The sequence below is a fragment of the Harmonia axyridis genome, chromosome 7 (assembly GCF_914767665.1).
Source record: "Harmonia axyridis chromosome 7, icHarAxyr1.1, whole genome shotgun sequence".
Lineage (NCBI taxonomy): Eukaryota > Metazoa > Arthropoda > Insecta > Coleoptera > Coccinellidae > Harmonia > Harmonia axyridis.
The window spans coordinates 4,345,963-4,358,249 of NC_059507.1; the positions used below are offsets into that span (position 1 = coordinate 4,345,963).

General features: G+C 34.8%; 1 protein-coding gene across 4 annotated transcripts in view; it reads right to left on the minus strand.

Moving 5' to 3' along the window:
* Positions 1-12,287, minus strand: part of LOC123685490 (apoptosis-stimulating of p53 protein 1) — a 262,820-nt gene that overhangs the window by 163,721 nt on the left and 86,812 nt on the right. Inside the window, exon 1 of one of the 4 annotated variants that reach the window (XM_045625206.1) lies at positions 7,518-7,809. The exons of the other annotated variants lie outside the window; for them this stretch is intronic. The gene's annotated coding sequence lies outside the window, so the exon portion shown is untranslated. Of the gene's footprint in view, positions 1-7,517; positions 7,810-12,287 lie in introns of those variants that run through there. 4 annotated transcript variants of the gene reach the window in all.

A 12,287-nucleotide genomic window follows, 5' to 3' on the forward strand; every position in this document is an offset into this window, starting at 1 on the left:
TCAAATATATATATATATATATATATATATATATATATATATATATATATATATTCTTTTGAGAAAGAGCAATACAAAATATTAATTTCAAACAATCAAGCATATGTGTCGATGAATCTCAGTATTAGCAGAGGAAATGTAACGGGGCATCATACATTTCAACGTATGATACAAGAGAACAGATAAAAACCTCAGCAAAAACTCCGTCTCCCCGTATCGGTGTAGTGACTGGTTTGTGTAAACGTTTACAGAATAAGCTGACATAATTTATATTGAAGGACTTCCTCTTCAACCAAAACAAAATTTTCTTTATCCTCTCTTTTCGGTTGACGACTCTATAATTTCCAATTGGATCCTAAAACAAAAAAAAAAAAGAAGCAGAAAGGAATACTAAATATTAGTTTTCATTATATCGATTTGAAGTTAACTACCCATTCTAAAAAAGAATCTGAAACTGAATGGATAGCTTGGAAACCATCATGAAATTTATAAATCGGACAATCATTCACCAAGTGGTCAATGGTCTCTTCTACACCGCACTCACATAGTGGGCTATCAATAGAATGCCATTTGAAGAGGGTACTATTACAACGACCATGACCAGTTCTAAGTCGATTCAAAATACACCAAATTTTCCTAGGAAGATTGAAACCTAGAACTTTTTCTGAGGGATCACCGATAAGACTTTTGTTGAAGACGTTAGAAGAAGTCCATCCCGAACGCCAAATTTCCTTGTCGCTTTCATTGGATTCAAGGAAGGTATTAGTCCATAAAGGTTTGCGTGATTTCAATCTAGAAGTTCTAGAATCTGGGAAATAGGATAAAATTGGAAATGAGTTCGGGTAGAAATGAAATTCATCCCAAGATTTCTTGGCTGCAACCTGTCTACGAATTTGAGGCGGAACTATATGTGATAGCACCGGTAACCAATCTAAAGGAGTAGATCTAATAGTCGCACTAATAATTCTCATAGAAACGTTAAGCTGTGCATCAATTTTATGAACATGAGCACTATTAAACCAAACAGAACAACAGTATTCAGCAGCAGAAAAAACCAAGGCCAAGGCTGCTGTACGAAAAGTGTTGGCATCAGCACCCCATGAAGATCAATTAACAATGTTCAAATACGAGAAACATAAAAGATTAGATGAATGCGAATTCGAACGAGCTCCCAAAAACAGCTGACTTTTCTCATATTTTATCAGTCGCAATAAAGAGATCGTCCCTCTTCATCTCAGATATAAAATACAGAGAAAGGAGAATTTCAAACTCCTCGGGGTATTCACGTGAAAATTTTCAGGTGTATGCATTCCTCAAGTTCCAACGAATAAACTTCAAAGCGTTCTGCTTCCCTGAGAGAAATGTAGAAGAAGAATTTGAACATATATTCGAATTATTTCGAGCGAAAAACGAACAGTTTTCCTCTCAATTTCAAATCCGCTTCTGAGGATGTTTCAGTGAACTGCAAATTTATTATTTCACATTCCCATCTACCGTTTCACGGTTCAAGATATTACATGAAGTAGGTAAGTATATTTTTGCTCAGTTGAAGAGATATCTTCCGAACCAATCGCGTATAATTTTATCACAATATTTGTTTTTTTTTGGATGTCTCAAACGATATTGATGTTGAATAAGTCCTAAAATTCATATCATATACGTACGTCCGGCCGTATAGAAGATTACTTTCGAACAGAAAGGACTAGATACTTGAAAATTCCAGGGTAGATGGTTTGAATATGCAATACCACAATTGAGTTAATAGGCAATATCTGACTAAGGATTTTGTCATAATGGCCGTTCGAAATGTTGTGTTCCTGTTCATTTAAAAACTGTAGATTCGATCAAAACGAAAATTAATTCATGGAGATCACTATAATATTCAAAATGAAAAAAATTTCAAGAAGAATATTTGAATATTTCTGTGATCAAGGACCGGCAGAGTTGAGATTTCAGGTGTTGCTATGAAATACGTACAAAATTTCAAGCTGATCACACCATCACAACAAATTCAAGAAGAAAATTGAAAAAATTCGAAAATGGTTCTTTCAAAATTTGAGTCCTTGATTTTTGCCTTAAAATCAATGAATTATAATCAAGTGCTTCAAAGATCAATGAAGTATCACACATCAGTATCACTGATTTATGTACCAAATTTCATGCGAATAGCTCTAAAACTTTCTTGATTCTATACCAAAATGTAAACTATTACAATTTTTTCCTCAAACTATTCTTAAAATTTTTTATTGAAGATAATAAATCGAAATAAACACAAAAATACAGCTCCAGAATGGATAAACCCTGATTAACTGATTTCAAACCTTTGCGATATATAATTTTTAAGTAGAGCTTGACAACTTAGACTCAAAATCATATCAAGTGTTCTCTGCAAGACTCGTATAAATTCTTGAGTATTCGGCCCCAGGGTTCGTAAACTCGATCTGAGAAATATCTCCTTATAGCAAACGGTCCTCAACATTTTAATGCGGCCATGAAACCTTGAAACTGATTATCGATGATTCTTCTCCTGTGGTCATCAGAATACCGGAAATTCTCATTGATGTCCTTGGACCAAAATTCGTTAGGGCTTGGTATTCTTCCAAAATCAAAAAGATGCTTTATTGTGGTCGCGAATTAGTACACTTAGTATCAAGAACGGTAAGTATGTTTCAAAGTGAGTGCTGGTTTTAGCGTTTTTCAGGTTTCCATTATTTTTACCTTGATAATAAAATATTACTGTAAATTCAAAAGAGGCGTTTATATAAAAGTGATATTTCTTCTATATCAAATTTAGTGAATACCATAATTAGTAATAAAGAAAGCTGGATCTTGCAAATATGACCTACTACTCTTTTGTAACGACATTTAAAACGTATGATCTACCATGATAAACTTGATTTGATATCAGTTTTAAAAAACCTCCTCAACTTAACTAATAGGGTAACTACTTGCCACAAATAAATAATATTGAATTACATTAAGGTTTAAGTATTTTGAAGAAAAAAGAAAATTGAAAAAATTACAATCTTTCGGGACCAAAAAATTTGCTCTCTAATGTATACATACAACGAAAATGAAAAATTCGTCAATTCCCACAACTTTTCATGGTAACTATGACCCTGAATTGAAAACGCTACGTACAACTATAAAATTTGGAATCAAAATACGGAAATTTGAGAACCTATTGTTCTGACTCAATTCAATTTCATAAACAATTATAAAGCAATTGTTTGCGATATGAAATCGTGAAATTACAAAACTCATGTTCCACACTGGACCGAATATATACGAATTTTATACGGTTGATTTTCGAATGATTTGATGATAGGACATCGTACGATAGATGTGAATAAAATATTCAATATGCTCTGAGCTTTTGAGACAGAATGAGAGAAGTCACAGAGGCCACATAGTTTATAAAACAAGTGCAGAAGATATTGTCATTCTTCCAAGAGTGCAAAATTCAAAAACGAGCCACGAAGTGGCAGGCTTTTGGTACAACGAGCCCTCTGTACGAATCTCGTACATTATTTTCTCTAATTCACTGAATTTTTATCGAAATTAATGGTATATTTCCATGAATACCGTTTAATTATTTTTCCATTGAAAAATGTGGGTTGGCATAACGTTTTTCTTGATCACAAATATGACAAATAATAGATCCGGGACAAGAGATTTTCGAGTACCAAAATAAAGGGTGTTTTTTTTAGAGCTATAGAACTTTATATTGCAATAAAACAACGATAGATTATTCGATTGACATGAATTCTATTTATCCGCAAGATAATCTTATGGCATTACATTTTAAATATGATTTCTGGCATATGACCGCCACGGCTGGCTCGGATGTAGTCCAATCTGGACGTCCAATTTTCGATGACTTTTTCCAACATTTGTGGCCGTATATCGGCAATAACACGGCGAAAGTTGTCTTCCAAATGGTCAAGGGTTTGTGGCTTATCCGCATAGACCAATGATTTTACATAGCCCCACAGAAAGTAGTCTAGCAGTGTTAAATCACAAGATCTTGGTGGCCAATTCACAGGTCCAAAACGTGAAATTAGGCGGTCACCAAACGTGTCTTTCAATAAATCGATTGTGGCACGAGCTGTGTGACATGTTGCGCCGTCTTATTGATACCACAGCTCTTGGACATCATGGTTGTTCAATTCAGGAATGAAAAAGTTAGTAATCATGGCTCTATACCGATCACCATTGACTGAAACGTTCTGGCCATCATAGTTTTTGAAGACGTACGGACCAATGATTCCACTAGCCCACAAAGCGCACCAAACAGTCAGTTTTTCTGGATGAAACGGTGTTTCGACATACACTTGAGGATTAGCTTCACTCCAAATGTGGTAGTTTTGTTTGTTGACGTAGCCATTCAACCAGAAGTGCGCTTCATCGCTAAACAAAATTCGCTTATGGAAATCGGGAACAACGGCAATCTCATTTTGCACTATTTGCAAGTGTTGTTCAGGCGTGAGTCTATTCATGATGAATTGCCAAACCAAACTGAGAATAAATCTTTTGACAGCTGTTGAATCGGTCGCCATCTCGAACAGCAATGCCAACTTAAAGTTATATACCTCGAAAAAAAACACCCTTCATAACAATGAAATATAACCATGAAATATGTGTGAAATGGAAATATTCCCAAACAATTTTCTTCTACAAGTTATGAAAGAATGAACAGATTTGCCACAAAATTCGAAACACAAACTTCTAATATAAAAATTTTCGATATTATTCTGTAGCTTCATATTGATATTTTGTTTTAATTTATTCAGGATGGAGTTATGACAAAGGCAATAATTTCTTGTGTATTTTGTTGATCCCTCACATGCCGTCTGCTTCCGTTACAAACAGGTAGACGTAGAAGGTAAAAGAACAGGTGACTGTATCCGAAAATGATGAGCTCGATTATATGTGAATAACCACCTTTAAGTTGCCATTCTGTCTCATCTCACCGCATGTTGGATAAATAAAGAAGTGTTGACTCTGAACGTCAATGTGAATTCACAATTTTATAATGACGGCACAACGAACTCTGGGTATCAGGTTTTTTGAATTTTGAAATTCGAAAGTGAAAAAAAAATGGTCGGAGCTATTGTCACTGAAATATGATGTTTTTTCGGTATTCTACTATTTTTTTTGGTTCTAATGAAGCAACCATCCCGAAGTTTTGCAGAAAGTTTGAAATTGTTCAGTGAGTTGAACCCTCGGTTGAACCTCAGCTCTTGAGAATTATCTTCCAGCTCAAAATTTTGAAAATATAGACATGACAACGAAATGATTCAGCCCTGTTTGGGGAATGCGTATTAAAAACATTGCCCTAAGCTCATTTCCATTTTCAGCTATCATTTATTTAAAATAACAAAATTATGACAATAATATTTCAAAGCCTCACGTATTTAGAAACGTCTTTAGGTTAATTTATTTATTTGATTTATTAATCTTTTACACAATTGTACCTATGGTTTTCAATGATGTACTTTTTCTCTAGGTTGGTTTCAATATTTTGTCGGATGGATTTGTATTTCTAGACAAAAAAGTATATTTCGAAAGAAATATCAGGAAGTTATGAGGTTTTGGCTCAATATAGCCATGATTTTCATTTTTATTAGATTACCTCTATCAAGTAGACTAATTTGACCTTTATAATCATTTATTTTGTGGATTAAAATGATAACGGAAGTTATTGTGACACCAAAAACTTCTGTAGCCTTATACCAACTAAATTTAATCTACATCATCCTTTGGAAATCCAGATAGTTTAGGCAAATTCATGCTTCAAATTCATATCAATCGAGAAAAATGTGTCTTGTGGTCTATTCTTTGATATTTTTGATTGTTTATAAGTTTTCTGAGGAGGAAGGTCTTTGCAAATGGCAAGTTTTGGATAATTCACTTTTATCTTGGTTGGTTTTAATATTTGGTCTGTTGGAATTTCTGGACAAAAAAGTATATATCAAAAAGAAATATCAGATAGTGAAGGTTTTGGCACATTATTAAATTATTGTCATAATTTTGATATTTTATTTGATTCATTCGACCTTTATAATCATTTATTTTGTGTAAAAAAAAGATAACGGAAGTTATTCTGACACCAAAAGCCTTTGTGGCCTAGTACGAACTGAATTTACTTTACATCGTCCTTGGAAATCCAGATAGTTTGGGCAAATTCATGCTACAAATTCATATCAATCGAGAAAAATGTGTCTTGTGGTCTATTCTTTGATATTTTTGATTGTTTATAAGTTTTCTGAGGAGGAAGGTCTTTGCAAATGGCAAGTTTTGGATAATTCACTTTTATCTTGGTTGGTTTTAATATTTGGTCTGTTGGAATTTCTGGACAAAAAAGTATATATCAAAAAGAAATATCAGATAGTGAAGGTTTTGGCACATTATTAAATTATTGTCATAATTTTGATATTTTATTTGATTCATTCGACCTTTATAATCATTTATTTTGTGTAAAAAAAAGATAACGGAAGTTATTCTGACACCAAAAGCCTTTGTGGCCTAGTACGAACTGAATTTACTTTACATCGTCCTTGGAAATCCAGATAGTTTGGGCAAATTCATGCTACAAATTCATATCAATCGAGAAAAATATGTCTTGTGGTCTATTCTTTCATATTTTTGACTGCTTATGAGTTTTCTGGGAAGGAAGGTCCTCACAAATGGCAAGTTTTGGATAAGTCACTTTTCTCTTGGTTGTTTCTTATATTTTGTCTGTTGGAATTGTATTCCTAGACAAAAAAGAAATTATCCAAGAGAAATATCAGATGGTGAAGGCTTTGGTACAATATTGTGCTAATTTTGATATTTTATTAGATTGCCTTCATCAAGTAGATTCATTTGACCTTTATAATCATTTATATCGTGGAATAAAACAATAACGGAAGTTATTCTGACACCAAAAACTTTTGTAGCCTTATACCAACTAAATTTACTGTAGATCGTACTTGGAAATACAGATAGTTTAGGCAAATTCATTCCTCGAACTCATATCAATCGATAAAATATGTCTTATACTCAATTCTGTGAAATTTTTGACTGAGTACTTTCCTGAGAAGGAAGTACCTTGCAAATGGCAAGTTTTGGTACCACAAGATTTTGACACGTACTCTTCTCACCATATGCTGATGCAAACTGAGAGAGTTAGTAAACCATCGAACTGAATAGAGAAATGGGTACAGTTATGATTTAATAACTATGACGATTTCACTTCTCGGATATATCCATCCTAGCATATGCTCAGTTCACTTGGTCAAAGTGACATTCGATCAAGGAACCTACTGGTGAATCTTCTACAAAAGGGAAAGGTTATCCTTGCTTGAGATCGTTTGATAGACCAACTGCACCCTAGCAGTACCAACACCACCTTCAGGCCGCCAACCAGAACGTTCAATTCAAATCGAAAAAACCGTTACGCGTCATACTTCTACGTGAATGTGGCACATTCGACGCATTACCGGTATTTGGAACACTAATTTTCGAGTACTCACCTGAAGAGCAATGGTTCAGATTCCCAACGGAGTACTACCAAACTTTTGCATTCATTAATCCTAGCCTCCCAAGCTGTGCTCTATCGATCGAAGGTGTTGTATCCGAACTGGCCACTTTTTCACCTGGTTTCTCACTCGCACTGCACTGGGGTGCTTGCACAATGCCAAAAGGGCGCACTTTCCGCACTTTTCCGGCCTGGAAAACCGATGGTTCAGGCGGTTTTTCCGGCGTAGGTCGGCGAAAACCGTTGCCTTCGATACTTTCGTTCAAACTGTTGGTACCGCCGTGAGCAACCTGCGCGTTGGGAGAGGTGGGGAGTAGTTACAGGTAGAACGTCGAACGGAGTGGTCAGGTACGACCGGTGGTACACGATTCCTTTACTTTGTTCGTGCGCAGTGCCCCAGGTACCACAGAGGCGTGCTGACGAATATTTCCTTGATGCCGGTTGGAATTAATTAATTTTGGATGAGGACTACCCCTTGGGGGTTTCGACTCATAAATTAGATTAATTCCATTTGGTTTTAGTCGAGTCATGTCTCACGAGATCTAGGATGGGGTCATTTATATATCTATCCGATTCTCCTAAGAGAACAATAAGATATGAAGTGAAAATGAGTAGATAATTAATGTGAAGTCCATAGTTTTGGAGTGCTCGTTTATTCTTGCCCCAATTGCATTCTTGGGTATATGTAATGGATTTTCCAATAAAAGATTTCATTTTGATACTGAAAAAGTGATTATTTTCAAAGAGAAATCAATTTATTTCATTAAAACAGGAAGATATGCCATTAACGATGGAAAACGATATCACCCAAATGGTCTCCATCTTCTGAAATCCAAGGTTTGGCAACTTTTACTCTTCTAGTGTCATCGGTTGTTTCAGGTTGTTTGGCGCACTTGAAGTTTGTTTTCTGAATTTCTGATATATTTAGGTATTTATTTCAATATATTTTGAGTTGATATACAACGTTGATTCACTATGGGACTTTAGAAGTGCGTTCTTTGTGGAGAAACTCGCGAATTGAGTGAGATATCGTATTACTGATATGCTTTCATTTCCGCGAGCTTCATGTCAAATTTGATAGTTCATGTTGGGGATAAAATTTGCTTACTGAAAATGACATATGCTCCCTCTATCTATGTTCATTACTAAGGGCTATAGAATAGTTATTTATAATACAAGTGCAGAAGGCATTGATATTCTTCCACGAGTTCAAAATTCAAAAACGAGCCACGAAGTGGCGAGTTTTGGAATGAACGAGTGGTAGAATGAGCCTTCTGTACGAGTATTATACTTTATTTTCTCTAATTCATCGCATTTTCATTGAAATTAATAAAATATTTCCATAAAAATATTTTAGTGATTTTTGCATTGAAAAATGTTGGTTGGCAGAACTGATTTCTTTAAGGCAAATTGATGAATTGACAGATAAAGCCGTAACGAAAAGTTCGGAGTGCCAACATAGAATAATAAAATATAACCATGAAAACTGTGCGTTTCTGATATATTCTCGCACAATTTTGTTCTACAAGATGTGGACAATAACCACAGAATTAGAGAAACAATATTCTTAGTTGTTCTTGAGCAACACACGGTTTAGATTCTTCATATCACTAAATTGTTCCAACAGCTGAAATTGCTCTACCAATTCCACTATTCCTGGATGAGAACGTGCTTCACTACAACCCAAAAGTGCTTTCCTTTCTCGAACTGCGATTGCAAAATTTTCATCATTTTTTGAGTAAATATCAACAATTTTAATGTGTTGTTGATGTTGAAGCATGTATCGTTACATTGGAGTTCTTTCATTGTAAAATGTAGAAAAATGTCAGCTTCAAAAGTGACAGCTACCTAGATAGCTGGCTATTCAAAATAAAACCTCTTATTGGAGAAACTTCTGCATATAAATAGTTCTAAGGATGCAATTGGCATATAAATGAGTGAGCACTCAAAAACTACCGACTTCACGTCTGCACTTCTCTTTTTTTACATTTTCTGCTTAATTTTTAATAGTCTGGCAACGCTGATAAAACAAAACTTTGCAGGAGCTAGAAATTGATATTCTATTTTATATACAGGGTGAGTCACATGCAACTGTACATACTCCTACCACGCAAAGAGGCTACTCAGGTGAACATCAAATGACAATTTAAAAGTGCATTCTCTCGTTCATAAATTTTATACAAGGTAATCGAGAGTTTAATTTCGTCTTCTCCCCTCTTCAGTTACATATTTCGATATGAATTTCCATGAGCTTCTCTCAAAACTACCAAACCTTCACTCTTGAAGAATCCCTCCCTGAATCTTCGACCACTTCAATCTAAACATTTAATTGGAGACTATACAGTTTCAATTCTTCGATAGCATCAATAGCACAGAGAGAATCATTCTTTATGACCACGTTATTATAGAGAAAGCTATATCCCAACTGTTATAAATTTGACATAAAAGAATTTATTCCGCAGGCTTGAAGACCAAATCGTTTTCACTCGGGAGAACAATAAATCCCATCCTAAATTACATAATATGTAACTATGTAATATAACGCACATCGGAGTATAGTTTAATTCACCACCATTATGTATGGAGGTATCTATCACGAATCTCACGAGGTTTCGTAAGAATTTACACTTCTATTAATTATTTTCTTAGAAACGTTTTTGCTGTGTATTCATACATCTGTGTGTTGTCCCGACAAACTAATTGACTTGAATACAATAAGGCAGCAGAAATCGTTTGGTTCTTGTAGCTGTAACTGCCAATTACCTTGTTTTGTGTAATCAAAATAGTTGTAGGTAGCTGGAAGCAGCTCATGAAAATGAGAGTCTATCGAAGTGATGAAAACTTCAACTAATTATTTCACTATTCTGTGGAGACGAAAAACTTAATTCTGCATAAAATCTAAAAATGATTAGAAAGATTAGGTGATCTTACAAATAGATGAAAATCATGGTCAAAACGTACGAATTATACTTCAAACTGCTTGACCAGTGAATACTGGCCTTTTTGTAGACTGCAAATAAATGCTCCAGTAAAAAAAAAATTTGACTCAGATGAAAGCAAATATCACTCTTTCTACAGAAAAGTTATTCAGCAGTAAGAGGAACATTGGAGTACATGTATCACTCTTGAAGATGACTGTGCTGACGTTTAAAGTAGAATTTTTAAGACTGTGTTCTTACTTGTAAGGCTCAGGCCTCTCATTGTGTTAAGTATGATAAGTAAACATTGGGTAGTCTCAATATTTTGCTGCAAAGAAAAGTATGTGTATAAATACTTCATTGCTTAAGAAGAAGTATTCGATAAAGTGCAACATACAAAACTATCAAAATGTCTGAGGAAAAATCGTTCAGACAATAACGAAATCAACAACATCTGAAATCTATGTCGGAGAAAGTTGATATTCAGAGATGAGCTAAAGTCGTCATTAATCACCAATCCTCCTCAATATATCCTCTCAAGAAATTTTCGAGGAAGCACTGAAAGACATCGAAGAGGTTATTGAGATTGGTATGGTGATACTAACCAACATAAGGCATGCTGATAACACGGTCATATTTACAGACAGTGAGGAATCCTTACAAAAGATAATAGATGTTGTCTGGGAGAGATGACGAGAATACGGCATATCAATCAATCTAGAAAAGACAAAGGCATGGAAATATCGAGGACCAACAATATTACAGCAAACGTGTTTCTAGAGGGCAAATGAATACAACAACTAAACAAAACCAGGTACTTGTAATGCTGAATAACTGATAGTCTAGACTCAGATATCGAAATAAGATCAACAATAGAGTATACTTGATCAGTATTTGAGCAAATGAGGAGACTTCTAAGTAACGCATACTTGGTACTCTGTTTTTTTATATAAGATGGAAGCCTGGACACTCAACTTGGAAACTTTGAGGCGAACCGAGGCATTTGAAATGTTGGTATATCTCGGAATGCTTAAGAGTTGAAAGTGCTAGACAGTGTTGATGCAGATAGGGAGATAGTACCATCTACGAAAAGGCGAAAAATGGTCTACTTCGGTCACTGGTTGAAAGTTAATCAGTATCAATTGCTCCAGTTGATCATTAAGAACGAAAAAGAGGGGAAAACGAAGGCCAAGAAGGAGACAACAATCCAGGATGAAAAATATAGGAGACTGGACAGGGATGAATCTCCAAACGTTGGATCACAACGCCCAAAAAGTATCATGGTTGTCATCAATCTTCACTAGACCAGGCACTGAAGGAAGAATATCATTGAATGTCTTTCACTGAGTCTACCTTTCAATAGACTAGTTTAGTGATGTTGATAATACTACATTTGACACGACAGAATTAAAATATAGAGCAAAACTGATGAATCAGTGAAAAAATTTTGAAAATCCATCAATAAATGACTGAGAAATAGATTATTTAAATTTACGTATTTTAACGCGGAACGTATTTGGTCTGTGACGTCACGGCTCTTGCCTGTGATCGCTACACCATAAATTACGTTTAAATACTTAGCTTGTAGTTGTACAGTGTAGTTTTAACTCGAGTTTTGTTTTTATGTCACCATAATGGAAGTAGGCTTCGTAAAAGGACAAAGTGACAATTTGCCTAAAATAGATATATTCAAATCCATCTTATGTCAGTGCAGAAATAAAAGGAGTTAAACTTTTGAGTTTGCTTCATCATGGTTCAACTTATAACGATGATTTATTTAAAAAACGTTTCATAAACAGTTTGTAGTTGAGTACTGGCTGTTGAAGTCTATCAATGGCAAAACATAT